Below are 13,454 nucleotides of genomic sequence, written 5' to 3'. Positions count from 1 at the left end.
GTTGTTACTCCGAAAGGGAGGACTTTGAACTGATAATGCTGATCCTGAATGGAGATACTTTCTGTGTGACGGGTGTACTGGTATATGGAAATATGCATCCTTTAAATCTAGTGTTGCGAGGAAATCTCCCTGACTGAGTAACAGGAGAACCTGCTGTAATGTGAGCATGTGAAAGTGTTCTGACAAGATATATTGGTTCAGTGGCCGGAGGTCCAGTATGGGCCTGAGGGACCCGTCCTTTTTGGGATCAGGAAGTACAGCGAGTACACCCCTGTACCTCTGTTCTACAGGCAGGAGCTCTATGGCTCCTTTTTGCAGCCTGCTGCAATAACTGTATATGCTCTGCGGACATAGGACGGTGTCTTGGGGGTATGTTGAGTGGAGTAGATGTTAACTCCAGACAATAACCGTACTGGATAAGCTGCCTCACCCACCTGTCTGTAGTGATGGATTTCCAGACGGGCAGGAACTGCTGTGGTCTCCCCCCGACCGGTGTTATATGGTCGGAGGGTAGTGACAAGACGTCACTGTTTGTTAGTGGCGGAGGATCGGGAGCTGTTGTTTCCACAACCTCTGCCCTTGGTGCGGTTTCCACGATAGCCACCCCTATTGTTCTTGTTGTAGGTGGTCTGCGTGCCTCCTTTACTGTACTGTGTCTGCTAGGACACCTGGCCTCTGGAAGCTCCTCTATTGTTGGAGCGACGAAAAGAACCACCCCTGAACTGCTGCGACAGTAGAGCCCCCATAGACTTTGCAGTCTCCGTGTCTTTTTAAATTTTTTCTAAGGTGGTGTCCACTTCTGGGCCAAATAAGTAATCAGGGTTAACCGGCTGATTGAGTATGGGGGTTTGTATCTCAGGCTTGAAGCCAGAGATTCTAAGCCAAGCATGTCTTCGTAACATAACGCTTGTATTAATAGCCCTGGCTGCAGTGGCTGCTGCGTCTAGCGCACACTTAATAGATGCGTTGGATATAAGTTTCCCTTCTTGTATTAGCATTTCTGCTGCCTCTTTATACTCATCTGACAAGTGTTGTAACAGGGTCTCAAGTGTATCATAATGAGCTCTGTCATATCTGGCTTAGAGTGCCTGTGTGTTGGAGCTGCGCCAGACATTGGCCGCTTGAGCTGCCACCCTTTTCCCTGAGGCTTCTAGAACTTTAGACTCCTTGTCAGGGGGAGGAGCATCACCCGTGGTCTGCAAGTTTGCTCTTTTACGAGCATTTGAAACAACCAGAGAGTCCAATGGCAACTGTCCCCTGATATATGTAGGGTCCACAGGTGCTGGTTTATATTTTTTCTCAATCCTGAGGTTTACCACTCTTGCCCTTGTGGCCTCCTTAAAGATGTCTTCAGCATGTTTCAGGACACCTTTAAGCATGGGTAGAGTCTTGACAGTTCTCTCTGAGGTTGAGAAGGTGTCAAATAAAAAGTCCTCTTCAATAGGGTCAGCATGGAGCTGGACATCGTGATTTTTCGCTGCCCTCTCAAGAAGCGCGTTACGCAGCCGTGTCTTCTGTAGGTGAGGTTTTAACAGCATAGATATGACTGTCAGGGGCATTTTGTGGCTTCCCTGGGTCAACAGTGTTTGCCCAGGGTTCAGTGTGGTCTTCTGGATCAGTGTCTACAGGATAGCTGTAATCCTCATTGTCACCATCCCCTACATCCACATCTGAATGTGTGGGTGAAAAAGGAGCAGGTTCTTGTCCATATTGTTGTAGAGGTTCAAAAAGAAGAGGTGATGTTGCAGAATCCCTTTTTTTCTTTAATGGAATTTTATACGACTCCATAGGCTGTTCGGGGGCGATCTTTCGCTTGAAAATGGAAAGTCTACCAGTCTCAGCGTCGATGAATTGCCTCGACTGATCTTCCGGCAGAAGCTGTTGATGCTTTGTGGCCCCTTCAGTAGTTGTAGGCTTTTGCCCCATGGATACCTTCTTGGCAGCCTCAATGCCCGTCTTAGGGGCGAACGCCTTAGGTGTCACCGGCGGCGGCAATACAAATTTAATCGGTGCCGACGCCTTTGGAGTTTTACTGACTGTCTTTGGGAGTGGAGTGGCCTTCGGTCCGACAGCTATAGCTTTTTCTTTAATGCGCTGCAGCGAGTCCGACACCTGCTATGATAAAGAGGCTGATGGTTGTGTTGACTCGACGGGGTCCTTAGAGCCACTGCTTGTTTTGGGCTCAAGGTCTTTGCTGGCCTTTGTTCAGTCGAGTCGACGTTTAGGATCGAGAACGTTCTGTGTGTTGAGTCCTTTGTTTGTGTCGACGGTCTTTGGCGCCGACTTCTTTGGGTCGATGTCCTTGACCTTTTTCTTCGGTGCCCCGGTCTTCGGGTCGACACTCTTTAGTGACCTCTCCGGGTCGATAGCACTCTTTTGTTTCGTCGGAGCCGATGTTTCAGAAGCCTTCGATCCGACCAAAGTAAGTTGTACTTTCGGTTTTGTTTCCGGTGCTTTCGGTTTGGTAGTCACCGATGTTTTTGGTTTCGATTTCGATCGATCCCCCGATGGCTCTTTTGAATTGTCCGTAACCGGGCCTTGAAGCGAGGCTGTAGAACTATGCATTTGATCTTGGGTAAGGCCTTGTGGCGATCCCTCGACCTGGGCCTTATAGAGTGTTTTAGTCTCGGCCCCCATATTAACGGTTGGGCCTAGCTCCTCGCTCGAGCTATCTTCTACGGCCCCAAAGGCCTCATCGTCGTCTCCTACCTCGTCGACGACGTCTTCATTTTCGACCATCTCCTCATCCTCTGCGTCATAATTGGAGTCAATCTCCGATGCAGGATCCGACAGGTTCCCTTGAACCTCCTGATCGACTCCATCTTCCTCAGCATCGAAGATGTTCACCAGGTCAGGTGCCGTCTGCTGGGCTTCCTTCCGCGCCGCGCGTCGAAGGCGAAGTGTTTTCTTGGATCGGAACCGCGAACAAGCCATACAGCTGGCTTCATCGTGATCCAGAGACAGGCACTTGTTGCACACCGGGTGGACATCGATGTGAGGATACTTGGAGTTGCAAACTGGACATCTCTTGAATGGGCTCCGTTCCATCATCGATCGTCGACAAGGCCTCTGGCGTCGACGGGGCCTTAGTGCTGAATAGCCATGCGGCTCTTCTTGACGTCCGGCTCGAGGATTGAGCTGGAACGAGTACTCGGCACCGATGGCAAAGACAATACCGACGATACCTAGAGGCCTTCATGCCAAATATAAAGTTTTCTATTGATTCCGAACTTGAGTTAACAAATATACATCCGAACCCAATGGCGGAAAAAACAATCTGAGGATGGAGGGGATGCCCATGCGCACTGTAGTCCAGGGGAGGAGCCACCTATCTCGTGATACTTCGAAGACTCTTCCAGGACAAAAATGTGCAATCATCCGGACCCAACACTAGGCGGCGATCTATGCACAGATATGAATTCAGCAGCCCACATGCCTCGAACCCATACTTACCAGGAAACAAAGAAAAAAACTGTGGACCAGATCGAGAGCATGAACAGGGGAAGCATCTTCCCAAGTCTTTTCGCTAGGAGGATGCCCTTTCCAATGAATCAATAACTGCAGTTTCTTTTGAAAGAGTTGAGAATTACAACTTCCCTGAACTTCATATTCTAGAACATCATTCACTAAAGTAGGGGGAGGCAATTGGAAGGATCCACACAATAAACGTTTCAGTTGGAACATTTGAAATACAGGATGGATCTTCTAGTGCATAGACAGTTGGACCCTGAAGGTTACAGGATTGATGACCTGGACAATCCTAAAAGGGCCATAGTATTGAGGCTTGAATTTATTAAAGGAAAGATGAGCAGGAAGAAACTGCGAGGAGAGTCATACTTTATTCCCAAAAGTATATGCCGAAGAAGGGACGCGAGCGATGACTGTCAGCAGAGAATTTAATCATAACCTTCGCATCATGGAGATAAAGAGTTACCCTACGTCTTATAGCCTATAACTACCTAAGGAAACTAATAGCAGCTGGAACAAGGACAGGACCTAAAAGAACAATCGAAAAGGCCCTAGGATGTGCCCCTTGAAAGCAAAAGAAGGGGGATGATTTAGTATCACTGTGCACAGAATTGATTTAGGAAAACTCAGCCACAGGTAAAAAAGAAACCAATCATTCTGTGTAGAATTGCAAACACAGTGAAGATATTGTTCTAGACTTTGGTTAAGTCGTGCAGTCTGACCATTGGTCTGAGAATGGAACCCAGAGGAGAGGAAAACCTTAATTTGAAGGAATCTGCAAAATGATTTCCAAAATCAGGACACAAATCGTTGACCTTCGTCAGCAAGAATCACCCAAGGGACTCCATGGAGAGGAAAGATTTCCCTCAAAGACTTGCTCTATCTTTTGCGGAAGCCAATTTCCTTAAGGCCATAAACAAGCTATTTGGAGAAGGAGTCCGTTGTTATCAAAATGACAATTACCTTCAGGGGCAATGATGTTACAATAAAGTCAGATGGTTTGCAAGTCGTGAGTGAATGAGAAGTTTTATTTTGAGCACAAGATGGGAAGGAAGTGACAGAGATCAGTGTCTTCTTGAATGGAAGGCCATCAGAAGGAATGGAGTGAGAGTTATAAAGTTGCTTTGACTCCACTATGGCCTGCAACTGGAGAAATGTGTCACATCTTAAAGACTTAGTCCTTTAATACCTTGGAAGGGATTAATAAAGCTAGTCTTTGTACATCAGGTCTACTTATTTAGGAATTTGTCATTGAAGTGTCTTTCTACTCCTCTCTAAATGTTTGGCATAATCCGCTTGCACTTTGAGAAATTATTGGGTGACTCCAATTCTGCATGGAGGAGGGAGTATATTTGGACCAAAAGTTACTGGAGATTCTGGATACCTGCGTGATAAGGTGTCAGCAAGGGTGTTTCTAGTGCCGTGGATATGTGTAAAAAAAAAGCCATAATGATTGAAAAAATAGGCCCCACAAGCCTGTCAACTATTTTTGTATTGTAGATTTTTAATGTGAGAAGTTGGCCTGGTATATGATGTTCACTATTCTAGTGAGCACCTTGCACAAGTCCAAACGACCCTTATGGTGATTGGTTGTAAGTCAACCTTATAGACAAGCTATCCTATGGGTAGCATGGACAAAAAGCAGTCTTAGACTTTACCTCAAGAGGGCATTTGAAGCCAGCTGTTTTACCATTTGCAATCCTTTTAATACCAAATGAAAGGACACAATACAAGTTATATATTACAAAATATATGTATTTATTTCTAGAATAATCCCCTATATTCTTTATGAGTAGAGAAGCACAAGCGTTAAACAAAGAACACAGTATAACATACAATAAGCTGCACAATTATGGATAGGCCGGGTGGCCACTCAAACCATATATTAAGTAAGTGGTATAAGAACCACGTCACGAACAATGAAGAGGCCTAGGGAATCGCTGGGCCTAAACTGGGCTAACGAAGGTTAGGTCATAGGAGGCCCACAGGATACGGGTGCAGAGTCTATAGGCAACCGCGTTTACCATACAAGTCAATGGTGCGTAAAAATCAGAAAGTTATAGGTTTAGGAGACTTCCGACTGGACTAGAACTTAACCACTTTAAACTAGGACACTATAGGTTTAATCCTCTATAGGAGCACCGGAGTTAACTCGTTACCTCACCCACAGGAAGCGGGTGCATAGGTGCCAAAGTGTGTCGGGTTTCGTCATGGAGTTCTATGGAGCCTGGAGATGAAGATGCTGCAGGCGATCAGGAGAGGAGAGTCCGGTTGGATCCAAGGGTGGATCGAAGATGTAGAGTACCTGAAAGCAGAGGGGACAGAGTTCAGGTCACTAGCCAGTGACCAGCGAGGAACCAGGAAGGAACCAGGCGATGTCGGGTTGCAATCAGGTGATGTCGAGGTGTTTGTCTCCGCTGCCACGTGGACCAGGAAGGATCGAGGACGTCCAGAAGGTAGTCACGGGCTGTCCCACAAAGGCTCTCGCTGTCGGCGGTATCGGTACTCGATTCGGAGTCACCAAGCCTTGGCAAATGCAACCCACGCAGGAATCGAAGATGTCGTCTGGATCGGACCGGGAAGGTCAGATCGGTGGCTCCTTTTCAGGGGAGCTGGGGCCAGTCTGGAGCAACCTGACCAGCAGTGTAAATTCGAAGGTTCGTCGTCACAGAGGCCACTAGCTAACGGGCAAGTGACCGGACAACGCGTCGAGCAGGGAAAATGCAAAAGGGTCCCACGCAGCACTCCATGAGTGTGGAGAGGTGATCTTCGGGGCAAGAGCTGCTCGGGGCTGGGGCTTCTCAAACCCCAATGCACAGCTTCAAGGGAACCTCAGGCGCTGCACGGGAAGCACTTCGCTGGCTTTCCAAGATGGCCGGTCCCACGTCTCACGTCGCCTCCACGGGTCTCAGCTTTGCTGTGGCTGTGGATCGGGCTGTTAGAAGTCTGGGAGTCCAGGTCTTGTCGGTCTCTGTCGTTCGAGCTTCGGCGGGAGCAACGGCAAAGAAAACCTTTGAGCGCTGATCGTGCCTGCTTGCACAGGGTGGCCATTCCTTGACCACAAGGGAGATTCTTCAGTCTTCTACATCGAGTAGGATGTCGAAGGGTCCAGATTTATGTTTCAAAGTTTCAGTCAGGATGATCTAGTTTGCATTGGCACAGCTTCTACCTTTATTCCAAATCAAGGGGCTGGATCACCTTCTAGGTCCATCCTATGGGTCGGACCCAGGAAGGGGGTGGTTACACCCCTTTCCCTTTGTCCAGTTTCGCGCCAGGGCTGGAGTGCCCCAGCACCGGTTTGAACTGAGCTTTGCCTGGGACACCTTGTGCGCCCCAGGCAGTGTCTAGTTTCATTCAACCCTCCCTGCTACAATCCACTATCTCCTGTCTGGGGTGGTGTGACACCTCCCTGTGACAGGAAACATATTGTCCAGGCCTCCCCTGACGGAGTTTCGGTCAGCAGCAGGAGGCCAGACTCGTGTCTGTGGCAGCAGCATCCATTTTGTGATGCTGGGGCTCTGGTTAGATTTAACCACGTTTAAGCAAAGTAACATGTCTTCTCCCTCTAGAAGGGTGGAATGCTACCCCCGTCACCAGGACTGGCGAGGGGGTAGTATTCCAAAGCGTATGACACCTTACACCACATGTTTTGATAAAGCAAAACCAAAGTTAGCAAGTAACTGCGAGGATTATAATTAGGGCTCCCGGTTTTCCGTTTTTACGGATTTTTACATATAAACACAGACGGAAAACAAGTTTTCCTTTATCTGTATTTATATATAAAAATGGGAAAATACTAGTGAATTTTGCTGTGCTGTCATCTGGTGTCTCCCCCTCCTTAGAGGGTTAAGAGGTGTCAGCCCGGGCACACACAGAGCATAACTCACACACCCTCACTCACCCTCACGCGCCTGCACCCTCTCACCCCCTCACTCACCCTCACACCCTCACATAACCACACCTAAAACTGAGTGATCCTTTTAAACATGCCACACTCACTTGCGCCGTAATGCTTTTTAATATTCACAGTTTTTAAGCCCTCCAGTCCAGCAACCCCTTCACGTGCACCCGGGGTAAACAGTGACCGGCTTCAATATCCCTTAATTACGAATCCCTTTATCACTCCAAGATGGCCGCCACAGTGCCCGCAGGTTCCCAGTGCATTGCACACGCCTCGCTTTGTTGCCACGTGACGCGATCCCATGACAACGCGAGTTAAAGCCATGATGGCTTCCGTACACCTTATTATTATTATTATTATTGGGCATTTGTAGAGCGCCTGGTTACGCCACTGGCGTGTCCCCGCGCTGTAGTAAGTAAGGTGACTGTCCCCCCCCTCCCACCGAAGACTACCTACTGAAAAGATGGGTTTTAAGCTTTTTCCTGAACAGGACTTCAGATGGTTCAAGTCGCAGTTCTAACGGTAGGGCATTCCAGCATCTGGGAGCGAGGTGTCTGAAAGATCTTCCTCCCATACGCGCCTTCTTGATTCTAGGGATCTTTAGCAGTCCCGTTTGTGAGGACCGTAGACTACGTGTGAGCTCACAGTGAGTCACCAGACTCTGGAGCGGAGCGGGGGCTTTGCCGCTCAGAATGCGGTGGCATGTGGAGAGGGCTTTAAACTCTATCCTCTTCTCCAAAGGGAGCCAGTGGAGGGCTTGTAGAACTGGTTTGGAGGGTGACCTCCTAGGAAGCCTGAGTACAAGCCGAGCCGCGGCATTCTGGAGCACTTGCAGGCGACCCAGGACCTTGTTCGCGGCCCCCAGATATAACAGATTCCCGTAATCGAGCCGCGATGTGACCAGGGCGTGCACCAGCGTCCTTCGAGCAGAAATGGGGAGAAGATCTAAGACTTTCCTTAAGGCTCTCAGGACACCAAAACATACCCCCGTCACTCGGCTGATTTGGGGGCCAAAGGCTCCATAATCAGCGCGGAACCCACAGCGAAGCCCCAATGTGGCCAGCTACCATCCAGACATTGTTCAAAAACTGGTAAGTCCATTGCCCGCAGGCTTGTCGTCCCCCATTGTACAAGCCACTCATTTAACCCATGCTACCTTTCTCCCCAGCGGATCGTGTTGATTCATCCGACCGCTTTATAAGCAAGAAGGCATCTCAGCCCGCATTGCCAGAACGACTGTCCACTCTGGACACAAAGACAGTCCTTACCCCCCTTGAGCCCTGGGTATGAATTGCTTTATTACCCACTTTAACTGTTAGTTCTTGACCATCACAGTACCTTTAACCTTTCCCTCCCGTTACAGTGCCACCAGCGTTATCATACGCCCTGCATTTCCAGGAGCACTACCGTCTGAGCTCTCCAGCCCCTTCAGAACACACAGTGTTCACGTACGCCCTGAGGCCTCATTTTTTTTTTTTTAAACTCTTTATTCGTGACTTTAACAATGTGTCATTTATTACATTCCTTCATTGTTTCATACATCAGCCTTTTCCATTTTCTTTACTATTAACTTTTGATAGCATATCATTCCAAATTGCGCGTCTTCTGTATTACAGTTTTCCGGATGCTTCCCAATGTTAACCTTCACATATCATAAGTATGATTCATATATTTTGCTAAACCCCAACTGTCCCCCCCTCCCCATCCACCCGCCCCCGTCTCCTGGTCTTCCTCCCTTTTACACACTACATGTTGGGTCTATGTGCCTCTGCGTCTCTAAGATTAGTTATAGTTCGTAGGACTGCTCTATCCCTCGTGCCTTTAAATCATGCTCTCGCACCTTGCCCGCCCTCTATTGAGTGTAATTTGTCATTCCACCAAGTCTTGCGGAATGGTCAGTTCCTCCAGCTCGATCATCATCAAGTCCCACTCTTGTGCTATAGGGTATTTGCGAAGACCTTTGTCTTCCTCCCCCCGTAGCGCCGCAGATTCAGCCTTGCCCCATTTCAATAAATCAGTTCGCCATATGTCTACTTGCAGGGGCCTGGGCGATTTCCACCGCATAGTGAGTACCCTGAATGCCAGGTCTGTAAATTTCAGTTGTGCTTTGCAGGTTTTGGGTCGTTTCCTGTTCCCTATCAGGCAGGGTAATGCCCCCTCAGGGATTCGGAGTGTTGTTATGAAGTGTATTGTATGTTTGATCGTCCCCCAATAGTTGCGTACCTTCGGGCATGTCCATAGCATGTGGAGGATGTGTGCCTCATCTTCCTGACATCTTGGGCAGCGGTGTGTAGTGGCAGGGAACATCCTGTGGAGTCTCTGAGGCGTGAGGTATGCTCTATGGAGAATCATGGCCTGTATAAACTGGAACTTGACGTTCCTAGACACTCTCCTGTGATGACCAAGAATGATTTTCCACTCTCCGTCTGTTAGGGGTTCTCCCGTGTCTGCAGTCCAGGTCTCCCTAAGTGTGGTGATTGGCGACGACACATGTTCTCTAATTCCGACATATAGCCATCGCACTAGGTGTCCCCCCGTACCCATAAGGTGTAGGAGGTGTACTAATTCATGTTGGTCTGGTTTCGTGCGTTGCGGAGCCCAAGCGCGCCGCACATAGTGTGTCACCGAAGCATGTAATGGGTATAAGCGCGGCGATTCTCCCGTGGATTGCACAAATGAGGCGTGATCCAGTATCGTGTCGTCACCAAACAGGTCTCCCACTCTGTCCATCCCGGCCTCCGTCCAGGGGCGCAGTCTTCGTTGTGTCAGGGTCCCTTGCGGTGTCGGGAGTCCCACAGGGGGATGTTATCTGCATAGGGAGTGGTCTCTGCCGTGTATGTCAGTGCTTTCCTCCAGCAGGACAGAGCCACATGTAGGAGGGGGTGGCAGTCTCTGGGGATCTTAGTAGTAGGTAAGAGGAGGGAGTGTAGCTCTCCACGGGCTAATTTGTCCGTTGTATAAGCGATCTCGTGCAGGTCCCTGCCCGCCACCCATCGTGTCAACCATTGGAGCTGGCTTGCATAGTAGTAACTCCGCAGGTCCGGTACGCCCAATCCTCCCTGTCTGGTGTTCAATTGTAGTTTTTTAAGACTGATTCGTCTTCTCCCCGAGCCCCATACAAGGTTGATCAGTAATGTGTTTAGTGTGGTAAAAATTTGTCGTGGGAGTAGCACCGGCAGATTTACAAAATAATACAGCAGTCGTGGGAGTAAGACCATCTTCGAGACCGCCACTCGTCCCATTACTGATAGGGGTAGGGATGTCCAAAAGCCTATACTACCACGCAGGCCAGTGATCGCCTTACGGATGTTACCGTCAATTTGATCTTCCGGGTTCCGGTACACGTTTATCCCGAGATATTTAAACGTGGTCGGCGCCACCTGGATTGCATGGGTTCCGAACTGTATATGGGGAGGCTGTTGCCCTTCCCGGAAGAAGAAACCTAGAGATTTTCCGGGGTTTATAGCCAAACCAGATATGGTCTCAAATCGCCTAAAGATAGTCGCTAGGAGTGAGTGGTCCCCACGCAGGTTCCGGAGAAATATCAAGATGTCGTCAGCATATATGGAGACTAAGTTGCAGGTGTCTCCCACTGGTATGCCCTCCCCCGCAGCTCTGGTTCGGAGCGCGATAGCCAGGGGCTCCAGTGTCAGTACGAACAGCAGCGGCGACAGCGGGCAGCCCTGTCGGGTGCCCCTGTCTGATGTGTGCCTTCCCGTGCGTGCCCTGGCCATCGGACCCGTATACAATAAACAAATCCATTTTATGAGGGCCTCTGGAAAACCAAAGCGATGCAGGACCTCGACATAAAGTCCTATGTCAAGGAGTCAAACGCCTGTCGGAGGTCCAGGGCTATACAGCCAGCGTGTGGTAAGCCCTGAGGGGTAGTCGTCATAAGGGCATGGAGTCGTCTCGTGTTTTGGGAGGTGCTCCTCTCTGGGAGGAAGCCACATTGATCAGTGTGGATCAGGCCAGGCAGGTGATGTTGGATTCGCAGGGCGATAGCCTTACTGAGTATCTTATACTCCGTGGAGAGCATGGAGAGGGGCCTGTAATTACTTACATCTAGGGTATCCCTGCCGGGCTTCGGGATAGAAATCACCAGAGCCTGCATGGTCGGAGTGGGCAGATGGCCAACTTCGTAAGCAGTTTTATAGATGTTCTCCAGGACAGGTGCCAGTATATCAGAATATGTTTGGTAAAACTCCCCCGGCAGTCCGTCCATACCCGGAGTCCTGCCCCGGTTAAGTGTGTGGATTGCTATCTTTATTTCGTGCTGCGTTATAGGTCCAGCTAGGGCCGCCTGGATTCCGGGGGTCAAAACTGGGATTGGTAACTCTCCCAGGAATTCCAACATTTCTTCCCTTGCATCTACAGAGGGGGGAGCATAGAGGTTCTCCAGGTGGGCTTTAAACACAGCGTTAATTTCCAATTGTGTGTGTACCTGGTCGCCTGTCGTATCTCGGATACTCATTATTGTAGGGTTCTCTGGGGTATCTCGGACCAGCCGAGCGAGTAAGGCACCGGACCTGTCTGCCTCTGCCTGTTGGCGTTTCAGATAGGTCCCATAGTCCATTACCCTCAGGGATTCTAGCAATTCAGCGTGCTCAATGTTACACAGTTGAAGATCAGCTTTATGGTCGGGGTTCTGCCCCACCATAGCCTCAAGATCCCGCATGCGAGTCTCCACGTCGCATAATTTACCGTGGATTTCTTGTCTAGCTCCCACTAGTCGGCCAATAGCAGCCCCCGCACTACAGTCTTCATTGCATCCCACACTATCAGATTCGAGGACGCAGAGTCCCAGTTTTCAGTGAAGTAATCAGTTAAAGTATCAGATATGTGCTTTCGGAACGGGCCATCTTCAAGCAGTGTGGGGTTAAGTCTCCAGGTAGGGACTGGTGAGGGTACCTTACCCCAGTGTAGGTCAAGTGTTAGTGGTCTGTGGTCTGAAAATGTTTTAGCAAGGTAGTCTGATGTGACACACTTAGTCATGACGGAACTGGAGCATACAAACCTGTCCAAGCGGGTATGCAGGTTGTGCACAGGAGAGTAGCATGAGTATTCCTTGTGTGTTGGGTGTATTGTGCGCCAGATGTCAGTCAGTCCCCATCCCTGTAGCCATGTCCCAAATGACTCTGACAATTTGTGTATTCCTGCCGCCTGAAGGGGGGGGGTGCGATCTGTCTAAGGCCACATCTAGTATCATATTCCAGTCACCTCCCAATATCCAGGGAACATCTATCCAATCCACCAATGCCCGCCCCACTGTAACAAGGAATTTGTCCTGATCAAAATTCGGGGCGTATATGCTGCCCAGGACTACCGCCTCCCCATCCAGGGTGCCCCTCACCAGCATATATCGTCCTTGCTCATCGGTTTGCCTCCCTAGTTCCACAAAAAGAGTGCCATGGCGTACCCATATCGTGGCACCCCTGGAGAAAGCAGAGTATGTTGTGGAGAATATAGTTCCCCTCCATTTCTTCCGTAGCAGGAGTGCCTCGGCTTGTGTTAAATGTGACTCCTGTAAGAACACTATGTGTGCCTTTTGTCTAAGCAAGAAAGCATGTACTCTGTGTCTCTTCTGGACCGCCCCCAGTCCTCGCACATTCCAGGTAACCAGCCTATACTTTCCTTTTTCATCAGCCATATCCCTTTGTAGGTGTCGCAAGAAGTGTTCCCATATGTCTTAGCAAGTGATCCCTCAGTGTCAACCAGGAGACGGTTCCCTCCCTATCCCAAACCCCAACTCTGGAGGCGCAGCCTCTAAACCTTGCTGTGCCGAACCATAAACATTGAAACGCAGTCGGTGCATCCGCTTGTGGGGGGTCGGCCAAGCCTGTGCCGTGTCCAAAGAGCCATACCCGGTCAAACCGCCGGCTCAACGGCGCCGCCGGGAGAGTTCTCTTAAAGTTGTCTGATGAAGGTATCCACGTCTTGTGGAGGGGGGGGGGAACAAAGAGGTTGAGGAGGGGGGGGATGGGAGAGAAGGGCAGCCGTTCCCTAATACATGTGTTAGTCTACAGCCTTGTATCTCAGGAATACGGGAGGTGTACGGATCTCATCCTACAAACAGTGTACAAAA

At 49.6% G+C, this 13,454-nt stretch overlaps 1 protein-coding gene across 1 annotated transcript in view; it reads right to left on the bottom strand.

Annotated features, from left to right (window-relative positions):
- Positions 1-13,454, bottom strand: part of MRPL1 (mitochondrial ribosomal protein L1) — a 641,951-nt gene that overhangs the window by 275,977 nt on the left and 352,520 nt on the right. The gene's annotated exons all lie outside the window — the stretch shown is intronic.

Source organism: Lissotriton vulgaris, chromosome 3_1, assembly GCF_964263255.1.
Source record: "Lissotriton vulgaris chromosome 3_1, aLisVul1.2, whole genome shotgun sequence".
Taxonomy (NCBI): Eukaryota; Metazoa; Chordata; class Amphibia; order Caudata; family Salamandridae; genus Lissotriton; species Lissotriton vulgaris.
Note: the sequence above shows the minus strand (reverse complement) of the source record. Positions and strands in the feature narration are given on the sequence as shown.